The sequence below is a fragment of the Lemur catta genome, chromosome 11, assembly GCF_020740605.2.
Source record: "Lemur catta isolate mLemCat1 chromosome 11, mLemCat1.pri, whole genome shotgun sequence".
Classification (NCBI taxonomy): domain Eukaryota; kingdom Metazoa; phylum Chordata; class Mammalia; order Primates; family Lemuridae; genus Lemur; species Lemur catta.
The window spans coordinates 68,192,101-68,217,201 of record NC_059138.1 but is presented as its reverse complement, the minus strand read 5'-3'; positions in this window follow the sequence as shown (position 1 = coordinate 68,217,201).

The window sequence follows — 25,101 nt, the reverse complement described above, 5'->3', positions numbered from 1 at the left end:
CTACAAACATGTGCCACTGTTAAACGATGCACTTACCACACACTGTACGGGTGAAAAGTGCTTGTACTGAAATGTCCCTCTCTGCTTTCCCAGAGAGCAAGAATGAGAAACGTAAGTGGGTTCCCTTCCTGCGGGCTAAAATGACTAGGAAACTCTGCTGGAAGAAGTGCAGCTAGCTTTCCTTGGCAATGCTTCCCACAGCATCAGGCAAAAAAAAAAGAATTTAAAAGAATCACTGTTGTGGGTTTTCATTATTTCACAGTCTATTTTCAAGATAGAGAGCTAAACATCAGTTCTAGACTATAGAAGAGAAAGGTGACCTATTCAGAAACATGCTATCCTTTGTAGTATATGTTAAATAGAATTCTCATAAGGCAACATATATGCATATTTATGTTATTTTAGACACTGTTAGAGAACAGTGTCATCTGCAAGTGATCTACCAGAAGATAAATCCAGGCTAGGACCCTGCTCTTTTACCCATAGAAGGCCTGAAACACTGTGGCCCTCCTCTATAGTCTTTTCATCAATGGGCAATCAGAAATACAATGACCACCCCAGTGGTGGCTCACACCTGTAATCCCAGGACTTTAGGAAGCCCAGCAGGAGAATCACTTAAGACCAGGAGTTCCAGACCAGTCTGCGCAAGTGTGAGACCCTGTCTCTCCCAAAAAATAAAAAAATTAGCCTGGTGTGGTGGACCACACCAGTTTCCCCAGCTACTCTGGAGGCTGAGGCAGGAGGATTGCTTGAGCCCAGGAATTTGAGGTTGCTGTGATCTATGATGATGACACTGCACTCTAGCTGGGGTGACAGAGCAAGGCTCTGTCTCAAAAAAAATAAAAAAAAAATAAGAAAGAAAAAGAAATACAATGACATGCATGAAAGACTCTATAGAAGATACTTGATATTCTAGAACATTGGTCTCCAAACTTTTTGGATAGCACACCCCATCAATAAAAAATGTTCAAGGATAAACTACAAATAGTATATTTATTTACCTTTAAATTGTATACATGTACTATCATATTATATACGTCTAAAATGCAAAAATAGTGAAATTTGTAGATTAATATAATGAAACGATATTTTAAAATATTTTATTAGGCAATGGTATTTTTTAAAAACATATAGTCATAATTAAAAATATAATATTGATTAAATTATTAATACAATAATATGTTTCAATAATTTCACAAATTTTGGTTTAAAACCTTGTGCCAATATTTAAAGGCTTGCTTGCAGGCCAGGCGCGGTGGCTCACGCCTGTAATCCTAGCACTCTGGGAGGCCGAGGCGGGTGGATCGTTCGAGGTCAGGAGTTCGAGACCAGCCTGAGCAAGAGTGAGACCCCGTCTCTACTAAAAAAAATAGAAAGAAATTATCTGGCCAACTAAAATATATATAGAAAAAATTAGCTGGGCATAGCGGTGCATGCCTGTAGTCCCAGCTACTCGGGAGGCTGAGGCAGTAGGATCGCTTAAGCCCGGGAGTTTGAGGTTGCTGTGAGCTAGGCTGACGCCACGGCACTCACTCACTCTAGCCAGGGCAACAAAGTGACACTTTGTCTCAAAAAAAAATAAAATTAAATAAATAAATAAATAAATAAAGGCTTGCTTGTAAGTTCAGTTTCTTTTCATGTGATTATTTAATGATAGTGAAAAGATTTCTCATAAACATATATAGATTCCAAATGGAAGAATTGCATCATTTGGTTGCACTTACTAAATTACAATGCTCATTTTTTAATCCCACCCAAAAATATATGAAGGTTTTTGGTGAAATCCCGCCAATAACTTTTCATTGTTGCAAACTAATCACAATTTGTTCAAACACACAGAAATTCTCAATTTGGAAAACTTGGAAGCAGATTTTTTAATTCTATTTCAAAATATATTAAGTATGCCAAACTAAGCAATTTCTTAGGTAACACATCATTTTCTGCAACATCATATAACAATGGAAACATTTTCCATTCTTTGTTTTTAAATGCTGCTTTGAAAAAAACTTTGTCACTTATTGTGAAAACTACCTCTGTTTTGTGATACAGAGGAAGTGATGTGTGTGTGTGTATCTATGTTAATTTTCTGCTAGGTAGCATTCTACTCACAGTTACTTATCATAGAAAGATCAGCAAACTTGGAACCTTGCATTTTATTAAAAAAATATGTGCTATTTGCTTTTAATTTGGACAGCTCATCCACGTGTTTTGTCTCAACCACTGAACTTCTATAAGGCATAAGAGTTCTCACAGTCACCCCCTACCTTATTACTAAACATTGGGAAGGTTCTGTTATTTAACATAGCACACTATAATTCATAGACTCACTTAGGATGGATACACATGAACTGCAATGCTCTGATAGAAATGAAGGAGGAGAATCTCAAGTTCTCCTTGCGTTAAAGGTTTGCTCTTTTTGAAGGGTAACATGAATTACATGAGCATCTAATATACAGGATACCAATAAGAGACAGGCTTAATTTCTTTGTAATTTTGTGGACCAAGGGAATATGGAAACAGAAATTCTAATGTTTCCTTCATACTTGACAATAAATTTCTTGAGCACTCCCTGGGAGTGCTTCGGAATAATGGTTCCGAGCAATGGTGCTAAAATATTACCTGGCACTGGAATCACCCCAGGACCTAGAAAAACTAGCAGATTCCTAAGCCTCATCCATACCTATTGAGTCAGAATCTCTGCGAAAGTGGCTAAGCTATCAGCATTAGTAACAAGCAGATTGTTTCAGTTACTTACTGCTGCATAAACAACCATTCCAGAACATAGTTGCTTAAAATAATGACCGATTTTTTTCAAAACCATGGAAGCAGAAATTGCCAGGTCTCTTAAGGGCTAATTCCAGAACTAGCTCAGAGACTCTTCTACATTCTACAGATCAAAGCAAGTCACATGACCTGCGCAGATGCAAGGGAAAGGCAAGCAGCCTCCACCTTTTGATGGAAGGGGCATGATGCACGCACAGGGATAGGAAGAACTGCTGGTGGCCATCCTTGGAGACAAGCTATTACAGAGATGACCTTATAGTAAAATTTCAGAACAGCTCCTATAAAATGATAAATCCAACAGAGATTGTTGAATCAATTTAATGTAAGAGCAGTTTTCAACATGTATAATGACTTGTTACATTATTTTTGCATCAAACTAGCTGTTACTGATAAGAGTAACAACCCTAGACTATAATATATGCACACACAAACACACACACAAAATGTAGGATATTCTAGAAGAGGGGTTTCTTTCTTATGATGCTAAACTATATTGTAGTAATAGCATTTTTAGTTTTTTAACCATTCTTTCCTAAGACATTGGTTTTACCCTTGGAAAAAGTAAAATTGTAATTAAATAATTAAATAAGGTATTTGGATTTTTTAAATGTTTTTTTTTTTTTTTTTTTTTTTTTTGAGACAGAGTCTCACTTTGTTGCCCGGGCTAGAGTGAGTGCCGTGGCATCAGCCTAGCTCACAGCAACCTCAGACTCCTGGGCTTAAGCGATCCTACTGCCTCAGCCTTCCGAGTAGCTGGGACTACAGGCATGAGCCACCATGCCCGGCTAATTTTTTTTTGTATATATATTTTTAGTTGGCCAGATAATTTCTTTCTATTTTTTTTTAGTAGAGACGGGGTCTCACTCTTGCTCAGGCTGGTCTCGAACTCCTGACCTCGAGCGATCCACCCGCCTCGGCCTCCCAGAGCTAGGATTACAGGCGTGAGCCACCGCGCCCGGCCTTTTTAAATGTTAATGAAAGAAAATATCAAAATTCTTTCAATACCACGGCTTTACCTTAATCAAACCAGCCATATGTATTGGGCAAGTTGGTAGTGGCTGCAGTGGCTGTCCTCAATGCAAAACTCTACCATTTATGGCCTTCTACAATGAAAGGATTAATCCCTTGGGTTGGTTTGTTTTTGTTTTTGTTTTTTTTTTAGAAGGGACCAGAGAGGGCCTTCCAAATCAATAAGGGTTAACCCAGCTTTCAAATACAGGAGATGTTGGCTTTAAGAATATCACACAGTTTCCATCAGAGATCTTGAGACCCATTTATAGGAATATGTCATTTTCCAAAATCTGGAATTCGAATCATGTAGTTACATAAAACAGTGTTAAGGGCTGAGTGTGGCTGACTGTCCGGCATCTGCTCTCAATTTAGCTGTGTTGCCCTCTTCTTGTCATGACCGAATTTTATAGGAGGCAATTATATGCTTTAGATTAGAGGTCAAAAGCTAAAGACCCACAGACCAGATACAATGACAAATATATTTAATTTGGCCTGAACATTTTTAAAAATTGAAATCAGTTGTTAACATTAAAGAAGAAAAATAGCAATACTTTAAACTTCTAGAAAAAAAAATCAGAGGAACTTGCAATACTGAACTTGCATTCTTACATGCCATCACAGGACTGAAGTTGATAAGGGACTGGCCCCTGCAGACGGGTCATGTGCTTTTCCGGGTTGTCCTAGTCCCCACTCTTCTCTGTTGTCTTCCTCTAGCACGCCTCCCTCATTTACATTATCTACGTGACCTTTGGAAGTAATGGAATTTTTTACCTCCAAGGTAGTGTTTATACATTCAGGGATTTGAAAAGTGACGATAAGATTCATTTGTAAATATTTATAAATATCACAAGTCTACACTATTTAAGTCCAGATTCCTCTGATACACATCCTAGCATATGTTTTGATACACTTTACCTGCACTACAAAGTAAAACCTATTTTTATTTGTTCTTGTCATTTAAAAAAAAAAGATTATATATTAGGAGTAATAACAGAATTTCTAGGGAAAAAATTAAGCTAATGAACCTTTTCATGTAGCATGATGTTTTAGAGTTTTTTTCCCAGTTGAAGAACAAAAAGAGAGAAAATACCCTGAAATTACAGAAAGGGCAAAAAAATTGACATAGGAAAATTTGTCAGTTTTTTTCCTATGACATAGCTATCCTACCTAGGGGTCAGTCTTATCATCATGAAATCTAAAACAAAACACAAGAATTTTTCCATTTCTTAATATAGCACTGGCTTTAATATTAATATAATTTCTGTACTTACCAAAACTGTCTTACCAATAAACTATTAATATCATTATGTAAGGGATAATAATAGCCAAAAGAGCACTAAAATTGGAGTAATCAGAAGACACTTGGATTCAAATTCTATTTCTACCAGTTACTCTTAGTGAGACTTTGTATAAGTCAATTTTCCTTCATGTATTGGTTACCAGTGACATGACACAGTTTGAGACTCAATATTTAATATCCAGGCCTGGTGTAGTGGCTCATATCTATATTCCTAGCACTCTGGGAGGCCAAGGCAGGAGGATTGCTTGAGCTCAGGTGTTTGAGACCAGCCTAAGCAAGAGCAAGACCACATCTTTACTAAAAATAGAAAAATTAGCTGGGTGTTGTGGTGTGCGCCTATAGTCCCAGCTACTTGGAAGGCTGAGATAAGAGGATTGCTTGAGTCCAGGAGTTTGAGGTTTCAGTGAGCTATGATGATGCCACTGCAATCTACCTGAGACAACAGAGCAAGATTCTGTCTCAAAAAGAAAAAAATTATGTCCATCTAAATCTTATGTTTTAAGATTTTATAATTTATTATTCTAAAAAAATTTTCTTCCACTCTGACAATTTTACTACTAACACTGTTAAGGAACTGAATGCAGTTACTGATCTACTTTGACTTCCTCAAAGGAGAGCTCTCTTTGTAAATTAGTGTTCATATCAGAAAGGGGCCCAGTATTTTAAAGATATAGCATTGGGGAGCAGAGCATTGAGGCATTAGCATAAAATAACATTAAACTCTAGTATGAGATTTGAAAAGCATTGTCTGGGCAGAAGTTCCAGTGAATCTTAGCTGGAATAACCAGTCTTCAGCATTCTCAGCTTTGTACTGACTGAAGAGTCATTTGGCTACATGTGATTTTTACACATCTGTCAACTAAATCAGAGCTCCAAATGAAAAATCTGGCACATGGAAACATTATGGGGATTTGTGAGTCCCCCTGGAGAATTTTGGGTCCATAAACCAATGAATAGATTACTATGACACATAAATAGATTATTTTCATCTGTGACAGATATAATCTTGCTCTGGTGCTCTTTGTGTCATGTTGCAGAAAACTGTACTCACTGTCCTCAGATCAGCTTTAGAAAATATTAAAAGAAGAGTGACAACATTAAATATGGAAAAAATCTACAGGATAAAGAACTGAACCACATATGGGAAGACCTAACTGCAATCTCTGTCAATACCACTAACTGAGATCTTAGAGTAAGTCCGCTAACTCCAGTCCTAATGGAAGTACTTTACATTACAAATCACTTCAATGGTCAAGATCACATTCATTCTTCCAGCAACCCTGGGACATAGTAGATTTTAGTTGTAAGGAAATGGAGACTCGATGAGTTTGTAACTTACCTAAAGTCACACAGATGCTAAAGGTGCCCCTGAATCCAAATCCAATTATTCTTTCAATTATGCCATAAAATGTCATTAATCTATAAAAGGACAATATAGCAACTCTTTATTAAGCTTTGAATTTCATTTATTTATTCAGAAAATATAATTCTTTATTACTTGAGTGGGTCAAAACCGGGCTATATAAAAAGAAGAATTTGTTTATGTGTCTCTAGAAGACAAAGAAAAGATTGCAAAGGAAGTATTTTATGTATTTTATTATCAAGCATTACAGAAGCCCTCCTGAAGGTGGTAGTACAAACAAAGCACACGTCCCAGGCTTTGGGCACAGTTTTTAGAGAATTTTTTGAGGTCTTTATAAAAATCATCAAGGAATTGTTAACATGATGACGCAACATATACAAATGCCTGAAACACTATCCTATATTTTCTTATCTATTTTTTTAAATAGATCTATTTGGAAATACTGTATCAACCTTTCAAGAAGTGTATATAATTTTAAGATTTAATAAAATGAAACTAATGTCTCCACATTTATTTAAATTGGTGAGATGTGTGATGTTGTCCACTTTAAACCTTGTCCAAACCCTAGTCCGTGATCTTACTTGAAAGCCAAGCTCTCTGTGTCTGTAATTGAAGAGAAAAGTGCATTAGACCAAATTCACAGCAGCTACAGCCCCCTCAAATGCCACACTGCTCAGTCTACCTATCACTCTGTGTTCTCTTCTTACATAGCGTGTTTGTAGTTACTGCGGTCTTTGGTTACCATAGAAAAATATCAGAGTGGGCCTCTCCAACAGCCATGGCCTAAGAGAAGAATATCAGAGCTGAGTGGAGAGAGTTAGCATGTCAGTGTCTGGAAGACCCAGACCACACTGTGCACAGCACTGTTAACCAAATGGTGACATCTCTAGACGCCCTTTGTAAGTGTGCCCAGGGCTCCTTGAAGATGGATGAAGTCTATGCACAAGTTTGAGCGTTCTGAAGGAACAAATTGCTAGTACTTTAACGTATATTTACATCTGTAGAATGAGAAAACTTTCCACAGATTTTATATTCTTTCCCAGAAATACTCCCACAAAGAGACAGAATGTGAAAAACCCATTTTTTAAAGAAAAGGTTTAAGTTTTTAAGTTTAACGACAACTGAAAATAAAATCTTCCTGTTAGAATATTGCAATCATGATTTTAGTTCTTTTGCCACTCTAACAATTAATGACACCAATTAGCAATAACATACGGCTAACAGCAAAGTGCCTATGGCTGTAGCCTCATCTTTCTCCTTCCCCCACACTAAAGACTAAAACAACGTATTTCCCAAGTTAATGGTCCCAATTTGGGGCCAATTTTATTTTTAAATAATTATAGAACCAAAGAAAGTTGCAAAAATAATACAGAAAGTTCCCATGTGCCTTTCACCTATTTTCACCATCAAAGATAACATCTTACAAAAATAATGCAATATGAAAACCAGGAAATTGACACTGGTACATTGTATGATCTTATTCAGATTTCACCAGTTTTGACAGGCACTTGCATGTGCATGTATGTGTGATTCTATACTATTAATATTTTAATCACATGTAGAGGTGATAACTGCTATACTCACAGTAAAAGTCTGTTTCATTACCACAAAGAACCTAATGGTATCATTTTAAAGTCACACCCCTCCACGTCTCCCTTCCAACCACTGTCACTACCCTCTGGCAACCATTAACCTGTTCTCCATCTCTAATAATTTTGTCATTTGGATAATGCTACATAAATAGAATAATACAGTATGTAATCTTTTGTTTATAACCTTTTTTCACTCAGTATCATTTGCCTTGAGATCCATTCAATTTGTTACATGTATGTATAGTAATAATTAATTTCTTTTTGTTGCTGAGTAGTATTCCATGATATGGATGCAACACAGTTTGTTTAATCATTCATTCACCCATGGAGGGACATCTGGGCTGTTTCCAATCTTTGGCTATTACAAATAGAGTGGCCATGAACATTTGTGCAGATGTTTTGGTGTGAGCATAAGTTTCCTTTTCTCTGGCATAAATGCCCAAGAGTGTCATTGCTGGGTTGTATAGTGAAGTATGCTTAGATTTTTAAGGAACTGCCAAACTATTTCCCAGAGTAGCTATACCATTTTACATTCCCATCAGTAATGCATGTGGGATCCAGTTTCTCTTCATCCTTGCCAGCATTTGGTGTTATTACTATTTTTTTTATTGTAGCCATTTTGATTCCAACTAGATTGTTTGGTTTTTTTACCGTTGAGGTTTGAGAATTCTTTATTAGATTTATGGTCTGGAAATGATTTACAATTTTTCTTTCCGTCTTTAGCTTGCCTTTTCAGCTTTTTAGTGGGATCTTCCATTGGCCAAAAGTTTTTGATATTGAAGAGGGCCAATTTATTAATTTTTTCTTTTACGAAATTGTACTTTTGGTGTCATGTCTAAGAATTCTTCACCTAGTACTACGGTCCTGAAGATTTTCTCCTATGTTTTCTTTTAAATATTCATACCATATACCATACCCCAGGTACTAATGCTTTTATCCTAATTCATATCCCACATATTAAACTTAGGGTCTCAGCAGAAATGAATAGAAGATAATTGGGAAAAGATTAATAAAGGAACCATTTACAAAAAGAAAAAAAATCAACTTCTTTTCTGTAGGAAGAGAAGAGAGAAACCAGCAATGCTACTCCCTGAAGCCCCTCAGGGAATAGCAACAGCGAGGCACTGTTACCACCCGTATGCCTGCTGGGGTAAGAGGGAGAGGAGGTACCAGGCAGCTGTAGGTGTGGAAGTCCTCATGGCAGGAGCTTCAGCCTGCCAGGCAACCCAGTGGGGAGGGAGCTAGGAGAATAGCTTGACTTCACTCCCTTCCCCACTACCCGTTGACACCAGAGATCACAGGAGCTTGTTCACATACTCCATAAAGACATGGTATCAAAAAAAGTTGGATTTTAGGAAAGGTACCGGAATTCTACATTTAGATTATTAAGGTCCAAATGTAAATAAAAAGTAAGCAAGAAGGAGAGAGAGAGAGAAATGTAAAATCAGAAATTGTAGTGTCAGCCAGACTTGGTGGCTCATGCTTGTAATCCCAGCACTTTGGGAGGCAGGAGGGTCACTCAAGCCCAGGAGTTTGAGACCAACCTGAGGAACATAGTAAGACCCCTATCTGTACAAAAAATTTTAAAAGAAATTAGCCGGACGTGGTGGCATGCAGCTGTAGTTCCAGCTACTCGACAGGCTGAAGTGGGAGAATCACCTGAGCACAGGAGTTTGAGGGCCACTGCCCCTCAGCCTGGGAGGCAAAGAGAGGACCCTTCTCTAAAAAGAAAGAAAGAAGAAAGAAAGAAAAGAAGGAAGTAAGGAAGGAAGAAAGGAAGGAAGGTCAGTGTCAATCTGTTAGACTTTTAGTCTTTTGTGATCATAGCAATGTATCAACACTGTGTATGTTCACTGCATTTAAAATAAAGTATGCACAATACCAGAAATGCTTACTTTAATACAATGCAAGAACGTCAAGCCTTGCTGGAGCTACTCACTACCTACTATGCTTTCCTTCCTTCCAAAGGCAAGTGGTCCTGGTCAGGGAGGTGTGCTGGCATTGCCTTCCTCAGCCTCCGGGCACTTTCTGGACTGTCAAGCAGTAATTAACTTGGGTTGGGGGGGGCGGGCAGGCAGGAGAGGAAGCTGGAAGGAAAGAGAGCCAGTGGATGGCAGATGGTTGTCATTTAGGCATTTTGCCCAAGTGGAACAGGAACCTTGCCAAGGGCAGGCCTTCAGTTCCTGTGCTGGAGAGATGCAGGGTGTTAGAAAACAAGCAGCAGCCGAGGGCAGGGCGCACACTTGCAGTCCTAGCTACACGGAGGCTGAGGCAAGAGGATCACTTGAACCTACAAGCTTGAGACCAGCCTGGGCAACATAATGAGACCCTGTCTCAAAATAAAAGAGTAAAGAAAAGAAAACAAGCAGCAGCATAGTCCTGAAAACCAGGACCAATAGAGGAGGGCAAAACTGTGACCTGAGACCACTGCGCAGTCTCAAGATGATTTGGGGGCACAGGATTCCAGATCTTAGATCTCAGAGCAGTCTACAAACCTCTCTCTCCTGAGGAACACAGGGGCCTACAGAACCCAGGGCTGGGCTGGTGACCCCCACCAGGAGGGGGATCTGAGGCTGTTACCATTATTTGTGTTTAAGTTTAGATTGGTCAGGAAAACGGCTGGCTTGACCATGTAGGACGCAGTGTGGTAGGTGAGAAAAGCAAAGATGGGGCCCAGAATTAAAAAGTGTTACTGTGGATGGAAATTTTTTTATTCATTCATCAAACAAATATTTATCAGGTTGCTACTAAGTGCCAGGTACTGTACTGGGCACCGGGGATACAGTGTTAAGTAAGGTCAAGCTGTCATGGAGTTTACATTCTAGTAGGGAATGTCATCAAAGAAAAAGAAAAAAGAAAGAAAATAGAGCTAATTTCTAAAGAGTGATAAATGCTATGAAGAAAATAAAACAGGGCAATTTGATAATAATGAGTGAAAGGTCGGAAGAATTGCTACTCTAATTTCAAAACACCTCTCTGAGAAGGTGACAGTAGAGTTGAGACTTCTTGATGGGGTAGAGCAAGTCGTGCACAGGAAAATCTGGGAGAAAAGCTAAGAGCTGGTGCAAAGGACCTGCAATAAGAATGGTCCCGGCCCACTTGGGAAACAGAAAGAAGGTGGTGAGACTAAAGCAGAGTGAGCCGGGAGGAAATCACACAAGATTAAATGAGAAAGGCAGGAGGCTGGCACCAGATGTCATCATCAGAAGGGCTTGAAGTGCTTCAAGTTCGAGCTCAAATCTCACTCAGCTGCAACGCTCAGCCTTCGGTGCTGACCAAGTGCAACTCACTGAAAATGATGGCCTGTTGCCTCTGACAATTACCTCCACCAAGCTGATGAATTTGTGTCCCAAAGCCTACTAGAACCAACACCATCGTGCCTTAATACCTTCAAGCACATCAGTGTAAAAGGACAGAGCAGGCCATGGAAGAGGAGCCAACACAGTTTGCTAGATGACTGCTCAACAAGAATAGCTAGCCCCTGTGTGGACCAGGATCCTCTGGGGTCACCTATGGGAGCCTGTCCCATTTAATGATTTGGGCAGCTCTGCCTCAAGGGTTGCCCCCATCCTTACCATCTCTACCCAGAGCCAGGACACAATAAGAACACACTCTGAAATTAAGAAATTTAACCTTAAGACTTGGCTTTTACTGGGAATATTTCTCACTGTGACTGAAGGTATGAAACACACCATTTCAGACAGCAGATGTGCTGGTATCAAGCTTCCGTGTTAAGACCCTCTCAAAGTTTTCATTTTAGGGTTCCACAGGGAAACAGAGGCCTTCTCTAGTAGTGTTCTTTTGAGCAGACTTCCTGAGGACTGGAAAGAAGCAGATTATGAAGGAAGAAATGTCTTCCTTGGCCACTTTCACTACCCAACCATAAGGCAGTTTCTTAAATACATACTCTTCTATTGGCCAAAAGCCTGGAGAAATGGTCACGTCATAAAAACAAAAATGTCTAGTGGTATTAGGATCCCAAATAAAGATATTTTTTCCTGTGGATTCCTTTAATTGTGGACTACTAGTGGAATCCCCCTATCCTTACCCTAAACCTCTACTGCTATTGAAGGACTGTGTTTAACAGTTACCTCTCTCCTGTTGCCTCAGACCCTCAAAAGTAATTTTGTAGGACATTAAAATACTATAAGTATCTATGAATTGGCTTCCATTAAAGTATCTGGAACTATTATTAAGCAAATTATAGGCAAATTTCTCCTGTTGCTAAAAAAAAAAGAAGAGAATTCTCTCCTCTAAAATCAGCAATTATATATATTTAGAATTTTGAATATTTTGCCAATCTGTTATGGAAAGTATGAGCACTAGAAATAGGCTCATGAAAAAAAATTATGTGGTTAGTAACAGGTCTAGTAATGTCTTTTAAATATCTCTAGTACTGAATATTTGCAACATGTTCATGGGGGAATAAAAGACCTCTACAATCTAATATGATCAAAACATACTTCAAGATTAAAATCTTCATTTCAATGATCCATATTGCCTGACCTTCCTTCCGAAAGTTCAAAGCTTTTTGTGGAAAATCCCTTCTTAGAACACCCTAAATTGAATAGCCCCAGTTGAATAGCAATTTTCTACATTCCACTCAGAGTCATGTTGGCCCCCGGTTTTCAGATGTCATCAGCTTGTCTGTCTAGAACTCCTGCCTCCCTCTCTCTATGGCCCTTTCCTATCCCGTGAAAACGAGAAGTTATAGCCACCTTTTTGACAGAACTTCCTTCTCTGGAGAGGTTGGCCTTGTCCCTACCCTCCCTACGGGCAGTACCTTCCCATACGGGAAAAAAGATGGAATGGGGCATAAGAGGAAAAAAGAAATTCCCTGCCCAAGGCCTACATGGGGAAGGGGGAAATTTCTCTTTTCTTAGCAATTCAGAGATCCTGACTGGCATCACCTCCCAGGACTCCAAATGCTTCCTTTCTTGTTATAATCCTCTTAAGTTCTTTTTTTTTCCCTTCCCCCTGTGATTCTGTCAGTGTTTCCCACTCATTCTCTCTGGGCTTGGTGCCCCTCCTCCACACTGCAAACCTCACCCAGGAACGGGAAAAGAGGCCTGGGGGCTTTCAAGTTTATGGCCCATTATAGGTGCATGCTGGGAGGTGTTGGTCAGGGCTGCGGAACTAATCAGTTATCTTAACACCCCGGACAGTAGGGCTAGCATTTGTGGATGGCTAAATGTCACTGCTTATTTCAATTGTGAGGAAAAAAGAAAATCAGTTTTAGAATCACTGATAAGTGCTTTGAACCACCCCCCCCAATAAAAATCCACAAAATCACCCACCAGAGTAGACCAATTAAAGAAAGAAAGGAAGAAAAAAACTCAAAGGAAAATCTTTTCTCAGTGAACAAAACTAAAGGCGAGGTAAATCAATGCTATTGCAGAAATTATAAACGAAACAAAGAGACGTGCCTTATGTTCAGATGAGGCTCGTATGAAATCGACACTAACATTCCACATTTAGGGTTAATCACAAAACCATAGAATGTGGATTAAGCTACTGTGAAAGGTAAAATACAAAGCAATAGGAAAGAGAAATTTTAACCAAGAACAAAGATTACCATAATCCCCAAATGGGTTTACTTTTGATGGAAGAGACATTTGGAGAGCACAAGCATTCTTAAAACAATAGAAGTAGTTATAACATTAACCCAAGTAAAATCCAGGATAATGTTTTGGTGAGTCAGGGTGGGTACTTTCTAAAAATAATGTTTTTCCAGGAGGGGCATATTAACTTTCTATGCATCTGCTCAATACAGTCTAACTTTTCTAAAATTAGAATATGAGATCTTTGAAGGCAAGAATTTCTTCTTCATGCTTCATAGCCTCTGGTATGCAGGGATTATCTAATTTTAAAAAATTAAATAATCCACTCTCCTAATACTGTCTTATTTTTTTAGGGATTCTTGCAGTATTATTGTCACTGTAAAGCTCCTTTTCCAATTGTTTTCTCCTGGAGACTGGGAGAAAATTCCACATAAATAGTGCAAAAATAAAAATCATAGGCAATTATAAGAAATAATTATTGTTTGACAACAATCACACAGATTCAATAATGATAACAGAGCATATTAAAAAAAATAAGTTGTTGATTTTTTTTTTTTTTCTTTTCCTAAGAAGAGGCAAGATGTTTTCAGGTGTCTTCTCCCCTATCAGAGTAGGCACACCTCCATGGGGCAAACAAACTCCTTTTGTTGAGTGACTTTTTTATAGAATTATTGTTAAAAAAAATTAAGAGCTCCTTCTCCAAACAATATTCCAAGCATTTTTGGGAATCTTGCATGGAAAAGCCAGTATCACAATAAACAAAGGTAAATTTTAATTAAGCTCTTTCTAAAAGAGTAGGAGTAAATTGCAAGAAATGAACACAATTTGTGGGAAACTAGTATATTAATAATGTGGAAAATCTTGTGAGTTCCAGACAAGAAGCTAAAAATGTATAACTATGTAGATCCTGACCATGCAAACATAAAGTTTTACTATATTATTCATTTCTGGGACAAAGTCTGTTATATGTATCATCACATTTTGGTCAGTTTAGTAGATCACACTTGGGACTCTCTAGGATAGTCTGGACAAGTGAACTGGAATGGCAAAGAACAGGGTATCTTTATAAGATACCTGTTGAGCCAACACACACACAATATCCTATAAAGAATAGACCACTAACACTTACGTGGTAATAATACTGTAATAATCACAATCTTGCATTTATAGAAGGCTTTACACTTTCCAGAGTGCTTTTATATTTATTACAGCTTCTTTGATATCTCTAAATAGTAAGTATTCATCTTTGGACCCTGAGGAAAATGTGTTCTTCATTCAAAAGACTCCTGGGCCATCTGGCTTGCTAGGAGAAAACTCGGCGCAAATCAGAGAGTACTTTACTCCCAAGCATGAATTTTGCTTTCAACATAGCACAAGAAAATGGCTATCCAACAGAATATGAAAGCAAGTTTAAATTGCTGTGAGTCAGGGAAGAAAAACCTTATCGAAATAGCAAATTGTGTTGGAGATATAATCCTGCAAATCGACAAAATGATATATTTGATGAAAACTGGTAGTAGTCTACCAAAATCTATTTTCCTACTTTTCCTGGGCACATGACTACCAGGCTAGACCACGTTTCCCAGCATCCCCTGTGATTAGGTGTAGCCATAGAATGTGAGAATGAGAGAAGTGATAAATTCCATCCCTTGGCCTGAGCCTTAGGACACTGGGCCTGTTTCCTCTTGTCCTTCATTCATTTTCACTAGATGGAAGTTGGATAGGGGCAATCCCACTTTGACCATGCAAATAACAACAGTGCCCTAGGGGATGCTTGTGCAAGCTGATAGAAGGTACCTGAGTCCTTGAATAATATCAGGGAGTCAAGCTGCCCTGACCTTTCTCTGTTAACAAGTGAGAAAAATAAACTTTTATGTTCTTTAAGCCATTGCAGTTAGCATCTGTATTTTATATCAGCTTATCTTTACTTTATATAATATATAGAGTATATAACTTTATTATTATATATTAATTATATATAATTGATATGTAATATATTTGCCTTGAAGATGAAGATTTTTTTCATGATAATGAATGTCAAGTATTTATGAAGACAAAGGTAATGGATAAGGGATACAGTTCATCACTGTTAAATAGGGCAAAGTTCACACATCCATGGTGGAATCCAATCATGATTAACGCAAACCAATTAAGTTAGCCATCCATGAATGCTTATAAATTTTAGTAACGGTAATAAGTGAATTTTTGTCATCTTGTGCAATTAAATACATGGTTTATTAAATGAAACCAAGAAACAAAGGGAATAATGTGTCATCATTGTTTCACATATTAAAGAGATTTGAACTTTATCTGAAAATTGATAATATCTGATAAGTGCTGCCAGAGTTAAATATTCAGTCTTGGGATTTTTCCAATGTCCTCCACATTTATCCAAAAAGTAGCTTGGGTAGATATAAAGTATATTTGATAATTCATGTTTGACACGCATGAACTTATTAAGAGGTAATTTGCAGCCCCATTCATTTATTGTTGGTTCGGCAACAAATGACTACTTTGATTTGGTGATATGGCAAATCTCTGAGGTCTCTTATCTACTAGAAATTTTTATATTTGTGAAGAATTTATTTACTTATGAAATCTGCCTGCTTCTAGTTACTGGGGAAAGGTAGTAGAATATGAATTTTTTTTAAGGAGAGAAGGGTTTGTTTAAAAAATATATAAATTTAAAAGAGATTCTACTATATAAGTCTACTTCATAAATAATAATGTGAATTAATATTGAGTGTTTATCATGTGTCAGGTATTATTCTAAATATTTTACACGTATTAACCCATTTTATCCTCATAACAACCTTGCCAGTAAGAGGCATAGCCAAGACCCAGCACAGATAGTCTGGATTTCTTAACCACAACCGTATTCTTCCTCATAGGGAATACAATACTAAAAAGAATAGTAATTAGTAACTTGCTATACATTACAGAATGTTTTCAGATCTATTTTTAACTGAATTCTCACGCCTATAATCCTAACACTCTGGGAGGCCGAAGCGGGAGGATCATTTGAGGTCAGGAGTTCGAGATCAGCCTGAGCAAGAGCAAGACTCCATCTCTACTAAAAATAGAAAAAATTAGCCAGGCAACTAAAAAAAGTAGAAAAAATTACCCGGGCATGGTGGTGCATGCCTGTAGTCCCAGCTACTCGGGAGGCTGAGGCAGTAGGATTGCTTGAGCCCAGGAGTTTGAGGTTGCTGTGAGCTAGGCTGATGCCACGGCACTGTAGCCCAGGTAACAGAGCAAGACTCTGTCTCAAAAAAAAAAAAAATTAAAATAAAATAAACTGACTTCTCATAGCTTTATGAGGTAGAAAATATTTCACAGATTAGGAAACAAAGAATTCCACTTACTATTTTTTGTTTTTGTTTTTGTTGTTCCCTGCTGCATCTCCAGCATATAGCACAGTGCGTGGCACGTAGTTGAGAATGAATAAATATTTATTGTGGGAATGCATAAATGAATGCATCGGGCCTTGCAGGTAGAGTGGAATTTTGACTTAACGTACTAGGTTTGGGGTCATTGGCTCAGGAGGATAGTTGTCAGAAATTACAGAAATGTCTTGGCCTATGTGTATAGAAGCTGCTGGCTAAGCATCTCAAAAAGAGGCCTAGCGATACACCCTAATGAAAACATTTGTCCTCACAAAAACTTGTACTTGAATGTTCATGGCTGCATTATTCAAAATAACCAAAAGATGGGAACAAGCAAGCACCTACCAACTCATGCATGGAGAATCAAAATGTCATATATCCATATTATCATTACCAATGGAATTAATGTTAATGGAATATTATTCATTCATTAACAGGAATGAAGCACTGGTGTGTGCTACAACATAGACAAACCTTGAAAACATTACATTAAGTGAAAGAAGCCAGACACAAAGGCCATATATTATAGGATTCCATTTATTTGAAATGTCCAGAATGGGCAGATATGTAGACAGAAAGTAGATTAGTGATTGCCTTAAGCCTGGGGAGAAAGAAAGATGAGAGATTTAAATGGTGACAGATAAAGTACATGGGGATAATATTTGGGGATAATAAAAAATGTGCTAAAATTAATTATGGTGGTATCACATCCCTGTGAATATACTAAAAACCACTGAATTATACATTTTAAATGGGTGAATAGCATGGTATATGAGTTATATCTCAATAAAGTCATTAATTACACACATACACACAGAAGAATTGATTAGGAAAGTACAGTAAAAGGGTAGAAGTAGAAACAATCTCTTTTTTTTGTTTTTTTATAGCTGTCCTTTAAGAGGTCCCTTTTCTGAAAAATGCCTGATTTGTTTTCTTCAATAGCTTCTAAATCCCAGGAAGCTAGCTTTCTTTGTGGAATGATTTTTAATTGGTGATCTCTGTTGATATTCAGTGTGTTCTTTAGTAGCTGACAAGGATTTTGGCATTGGCCAGTTCTTTATCCCATGTATTGACCAATAAAGTCATTACTATTTATTTTACAAGAGAATATAGTTAATAATCACACACGACTTTTTAGGAAAACACTTAGTCCAATCCAGTCCTTTCTGTGTGCTCTCTGGAGTCATTAAACAGCTATTTTGAGCATTGATTCATTACATGAACATTTATAACGTGTAGATTATATGTCACCCACTGTGTTACACACTAAGGTTGTAAAGACAAAGTCTCTCCTAGAATAGAAGGGGCTTAAAAAAAAGATCTCTTCCTTAAGCATACATCAATTTAGAAAAGAAAGTAATCATGATCTAACTCTATATGTTGTAAGAGGAACATGGTGTAAAAGCCCAGAGGACAGGGCTGGCAGTCCCCGGACAATGGAAGGTCAGGCTGGGAGATGGAAGAAGGAAGCTGAGAAGAGTGTCAACAAGCAGGGCCTCATAGGATGTGCAGGATGCCACTAAGAAAGGGAAGAAGTGAGCCATTCCAACATGGGTAGGGCAGAGGTCAGGACTTGGGGTTGTTGGCATCTTCCACTACAAGGTAACATAGGTTACCAATGACCTCAACTACCCTCCTCAATGGGTATCTACCCCGTCCTCTCAGTCTAATGCAGCCTACCAAGACCTTGTCCTTTACCTTATATCAAACAAGAAGGGGACTCAATAAGTGGCCCCGTGCTCTATTTCATGTGCCCTTCATCTTCAAGCACCTACAATTCCATTGAAGAGCAATTCCTGACATCTCTGCATTCCAGATTAAGAGAATCAGAGTTGGCAAAACATAACAAGTGATCACGCTTTGCCATTCAGCTCATAGGCTATAAAAAGATCCCATGAAAGCTCATTACCAGAGGGACATGTGTTATGGGGCACAAGTGGGCCTAGAAGAGTTGCTGCAAACCTGTAAAGGCGGCTGAGGCAGCTCTCAGCTCACACGGGAGCCAAGGAGATAGGGCCACAGGCTCTGCTTACACGCAGTGTGCTGTCTGGTGGTGATGGCATCTCGCTGACCTCAGTTCTGCAGTGACCATGTGCTCCACGGACAACCCTCAACATTATCATGGCAATGAAAACTAGGTAACCTAAGGTCTGTCTTAGGGTTTCCATCTTTGGTTCTTTCGTAAACTTACTGGCACCAATTTTACTTGTACTCCCCATAAGATTCTCATCCTCACTTAAGCAAAATCCTTTCCCTGTTCACCTTGTTTGATGAAGTTGGGATGCCTAGTTTAGACTCTATATCTGAGCCTCTTTTTATTGGCTACACTACTAGATCAGATATAGATCCTTCACCAATACCTCATATATTTTAAATTCTTAAAAGGCAAAATGATTGCACATGAATATAAAAACAATAATTATTAAGTATTAATATTAAGTGGACAATCTTAGTGTCTTCAATTCAACTTATTATTTTCTCCTATGCTCTGTAAAAATGAACTTCATTCAATTATGCAAAGTAATTCTTTTTCCAGTCACAACCCAGTGAGGCTATTTGTCATTCCTACAGAAATCAAGTACAGGAGTCAAAGATTTACTGAATCTTTTTTAAAAAATAGTTTATTGTACACATTACCTAAAGTATTATAAACTTCATGAAAATCAGCTGTAATATTTCCTTTTTCTCATATGATTTGAGATCCTTTAGTTCTTTAACAGTTTTATAGACTGATACTTCATCAATGGAGAGATAAAGAAACAAAACTGGGAGATACAAAAATACATTTAAGGCCGGGCGCAGTGGCTCACGCCTGTAATCCTAGCACTCTGGGAGGCCGAGGTGGGTGGATTGTTTGAGCTCGGGAGTTTGAGACCAGCCTGAGCAAGATTGAGACCCCGTCTCTACTAAAAATAGAAAAAGAAATTAGCTGGACAACTAAAAATATGTAGAAAAATTTAGCCGGGCATGGTGACGCATGCCTGTAGTCCCAGCTACACGGGAGGCTGAGGCAGGAGGATCGCTTGAGCCCAGGAGTTTGAGGTTGCTGTGAGCGAGGCTGACACCATGGCACAGGCCAGGCAACAGAGTGAGACTCTATCTCAAAAAAAAAAAAAAAAAGCATTTAAGAGGAGGAAAATAAGTCATGATAAGATTGTTCTAAACTGGTAGTGAGATTGATATTCAAATGATATTTATTTGAAGATTAAATAATAAATTAGCAAATTTATTATTTTAAATTTAAAAATGAACAATTGCAGAACAAATTGTGCTCTTTTTTTAATTGTTTTGATTTGGTTTTTTCCACTATATTTCAAGTTCAATGACAGAGCATGGCACAAAACACTGACGTCAAAGTCAACAGCCATTTACCTGACCACATAAACTGTCTGCCTGCTGCTTTCAGGACATGAAAGGGTTAAAGTGGATTGTGATGGACTTGGACATTCCATTCGAAGTGACAATATTGTGGTTAATGCAAAACCACAATGTTCATTGACTTCCATAGGTCACTTTATAAATTCAAACTATTGGTCTCTCAGCAAAAGATAGATGGTCTAGTGAAAATAGATCAACACTCCCTCTGTGTCACTGGAAAAGGCAGGAACTTCTGAGATTCTCCTTCAAAGGTCTTATGAATTATTGGGCTGGGATTGCAAAATCATAGCCAGGGATCTGGCAATAATTCAAATAGCTTTATGAAGGATTATACATTGGGACTAGGCTGAATTTTTTGAAAGATGTTTTTCGATCCTGAGATATGCTCAGTCACTTTAATCTAGTATCTATGTCTTAGAATTTGATTGTTGTGGTTGTTGCCACTTCATTATAAATGAGAAAGGTATTCAGTCATGCTGAATGAGGATATTTATATGTAAATAGGAGATGTTTTGCTTTGGCAATACCACTGTTCCTGGGATTGAAGTGTATATGATTTTCCAAGTGCTACACTAGCCACTGGGAAAAAAAAATCATGATTTAAAAAGAACCAAAGACACAATGTATTTTGAATATTAATGTCTTCCTATTTTATGTTCTATATTTAGTGTTCAGAAAGGAACAAAAGAATTAGAAGCAGTCTACCTTACATAAATGATTACGTATGTCCATCCAAACCATTATTTTGCAATGATTTTTTAAAGAAAAATATCTTCATTAAAATATTTCACCAAGAATATCTTGTTGACAATCCCAGTGTTTAATTAGATTGTTTTTCTACAACATGATAAACCTTTACAAATTAACTTGAAGCCTGATTTTCTAACAACCTAACTAGAAGTGATAAAAGTTAAAAGTGATATGTATAAGCATTATTAGATCCTGATAAAAATTAAATTATAGTTCATTCCAAAAATTATACACTTAAAGTTCTTTGTGTTAGATATTCATTTAATTCATTGGAATATTTGTTTAGTATTCTCTATGTCCAAGGCAAGATAATGTATGCTGGGAAGAAAATAAAGAGGCATAAGATACCATCATTGCTCTCAAAAAACTTTCAAACTAATGGAGTAGACAGACACAAAAGTTCCATGAGGTGATTAATTTTAGCCTCTAAGCAAACACCATCTGTGACTCATACTTGTACTCATCTTTTAGGACTCAGGTTGGTTTCAGATATATTTTAATGGGGAGTAAATATTTCAAATTTCCATCAAATATTTTTCCTTTAAGAGTTGTTTTAACCTCTCATGACAGATTTTGCTTTAAAAATTCTGAGAATAGGCTGGGTGTGGTGGCTTATGCCTGTAATCCTAGTACTCTGAGAAGCAAAAGTGGGAGGATCACTAGGAGACCAGGAGTTGGAGACACTCTAGCCTGGGTGATAGAGTGAGACCCTGTCTCAAAAAACAAACAAACAAACAAAAATCTAAGAACATTGTGGAATATCTATTATGAAAATATAAATAATCAAATGTTGCCCATTTTGCACCTAAAATTTTAGAATTAAAATATTGAGATTCTTATGGAGTCTAGGATTAAGATGTACATCATTATTCAATAAAAAATTCTACATTCTGTATTCTTAGTTGTTAAAAACATTACTTTTGGTACTTTCAGAATCACAACAACCCATTACTCTATTTACATAATAGAGAAAAACAATTTTTATCATACTCTTAATTATTAGGTATTTCATACTACCTAAAAATAACATTCAATGTACACTTTTGGCAATGATGTTACTAATCTATTCACAATTTTTGAGACTATGTATAAATTTTCTTTTGGCGCCATCACAAATTTGTGGGCACAAATTGAAAAAAACATATGAGAGGACTTTTGGGAGTTAACCACCAGGTGAACAAAACCCAACCAGTTCCCAGTGTCCCCACTAATATATTCTCTAGACGTACCTAGAAAACCTTTAGCTTAAGGGATGAAAGGGCAGTAGGCAAGTCACCATCTCTAGACCAAGTCTCTGAAAGTGAGAGGAATACCAGAGTGACACTGGCCAGTAGAGAAGTGACATAATCCTCAGACAGAGAACACTAGAGGGAAGATTTGGAAAAAGTGCTGGCACCCACTGTCTACTATCTTCTCTGCAGAAATTAATGACCAACGTGTACAGAGCACTTAACAGGTGCCAAAGCTTCTGCTTTAGGTATTTACAATGGTTCCTGTTACTTAATCCTCACAACGACGACATGAAATTGATACTACTGTATTATAATCTCCTTTTCCAGATGAGGAAACTAAGCACTAGAGGGTTAATAACTTGCCAGAGAGGACTCTGAACAAGAGCCAATATCCAAATTGCTGCACTCTCAGCCAGAACACTCCACCTTACACTTTTCATGTCACAGAGGTCAGCCAGTGTAGTCACACCATTCCCCTTCCTGGCATTCCACTATCAGGAGTTTGCAAGGACAGTGGACAAATGAGGGCAGCACAAACAAGCTAACGAAGAGTCATTATGGGATCAGTAAGGAGATCCTATATTCCTCTTGTTTGCAGAGGTGCCAAAAATGTGGGGTCAGAGGTAGTGGGGTAAGAGGTAGTGGAGTGCCGCAGATGGGGCATGACATTGTAGTCATGTTCTCGAGTACCTCTGTTAGGTAGATAGCAAGGGATTCCAGGTCTCTTTGGGACAAAAGTGGGTGCTGTTGCCCCCATCTTTGTCCTGCCCCACCCCAATTCTCCATACCTAGGGGAGGAGGGAATACCCTATGAATCTGTCAATCAGAACTTGATGTGCCAGCTGCAAAAGAATGCACAGTACTCTCTAGCCCACAGGCCAAGCAGCATGGGTATCATGAAGTCCAGAAAGTGACCTAGAATCCACGTGCATAGTTAAGGCTCAGGTCATGTGACTCCCAGCTGTCCAAACAAAGTGGTTCTATGGTGACGTTTGAACAATAGGGAGGTCCCTATCCAGACACATTAAAACAAGACTCAGACCATAGCCAATCTCTCTCTCTTTTTGCCCTTCTTTTGCTTGCCCTGCTGCGACAATGGGTCTGGTCGTCACCTGTGGGGGATGTACCATGCTCTGTAAACCTATATCTTGCCCTTGCCCTATAATCCTATCTTTCTCTCCTCAATAAACCTCATTTTCCTGCTTCCCCAACTTTGGCCTGTCTGGTCATTCTTTGGCCATGAGTGCACCAGGAACCAACATTTCAGACTGAAACCAGACACCTCCATGAGCTGTACCCCAGAAGATTAACCCCAGTCGGCTACTCACTTGAAAATTGGCATCCAAAGCCAACAAGGCAACTGCCCTAGCAACTAGAGGCCCATTCATTAAGATTAAGATTAAGATTAGAATATTGTCCTATGTGCTAGAGGGGCCTAAAGACAGTGAGGGGTCCCAGGAGGTCTACTGCCAGAAAGGGCAGAAACATGTCATTGCCCTTTTTAGGGAGAAACTTTTTAAAAGGGTAATGCCAGTGCAATCTGCCTTGAGTCACCTCTCAGGGCAAATTCTGGATGAGAGATCCTTTGCTCTGGATAGTCTCAGATGTACTGGCCTAAATCAGGCCTGATTCTCTCTGACCACACCCAGTGGCTTTGATTGGAATGCCTTGTTAATGCTTGCATTATGTCCTTGATGGCAATGTGTTCTAATAATATAAGGACAGATCTCCCCACTGGACTACTTGAGGGCAAGGACCATATCTTTCCATCTGTGCATGCTCAGCACCAAGCAGTATGCCTATCATATGGTGAGAAGTCTGCTGTTATTGAATGAATAAATGAACAAATAAACCAATCAAAGCAAATCAATGGAAGAAAATAGTGACCCTGTGTCAATCAAGGTAATCCAGCCCTACGGCTGTTTAGGATTCAAAAACATCATCCATTTGGGGCACAAAGTTCTCATTGACTGCATATTCAGGTTTTGAGACATTGTTTTATTACCTATTCAGCTGCACTTCAGATAGTACTAAAATGCTGAAGTTAAAATGAATTAAAACAAATAATGCGCTATAATAGAACAGAACAAAATGCTTTTTATTTATTTATTTTTTTTTGAGACAGAGTCTCGCTGTGTTGCCCAGGCTAGAGTGAGTGCCGTGGCGTCAGCCTAGCTCACAGCAACCTCAAACTCCTGGGCTCAAGCAATCCTTCTGCCTCAGCCTCCCGAGTAGCTGGGACTACAGGCATGTGCCCCCATGCCCGGCTAATTTTTTTTTTTCTATATATATTTTTATTTGGCCAGATAATTTCTTTTTATTTTTAGTAGAGACGGGATCTCGCTCTTGCTCAGGCTGGTCTTGAACTCCTGAGTTCAAACAATCCACCCGCCTCGGCCTCCCAGAATGCTAGGATTACAAGCATGAGCCCCCACGCCCGGCCTACAAAATGCTTTTTAAAGACATAAACTATATGGACTATAACAAATTATACACCCTCTTCAAACCTCAATTTTCTCATCTGCCAAATGGGGGTAATAATTTACCATCTTTATCAAAGGTTTCATCAAATTTCATGTATATAATAATTTAAGTTTGATAAATGAAAGGGTTATATAATTACAATTAATATTAAATTTACCACCTCAGAACATCAGAAAGTAAGTAGTTGCCTGTTCTTGTATAATATATATTTAAGATACTTATTTAGAATTTATTTCACTTGTATAGCATAATGGCTCATA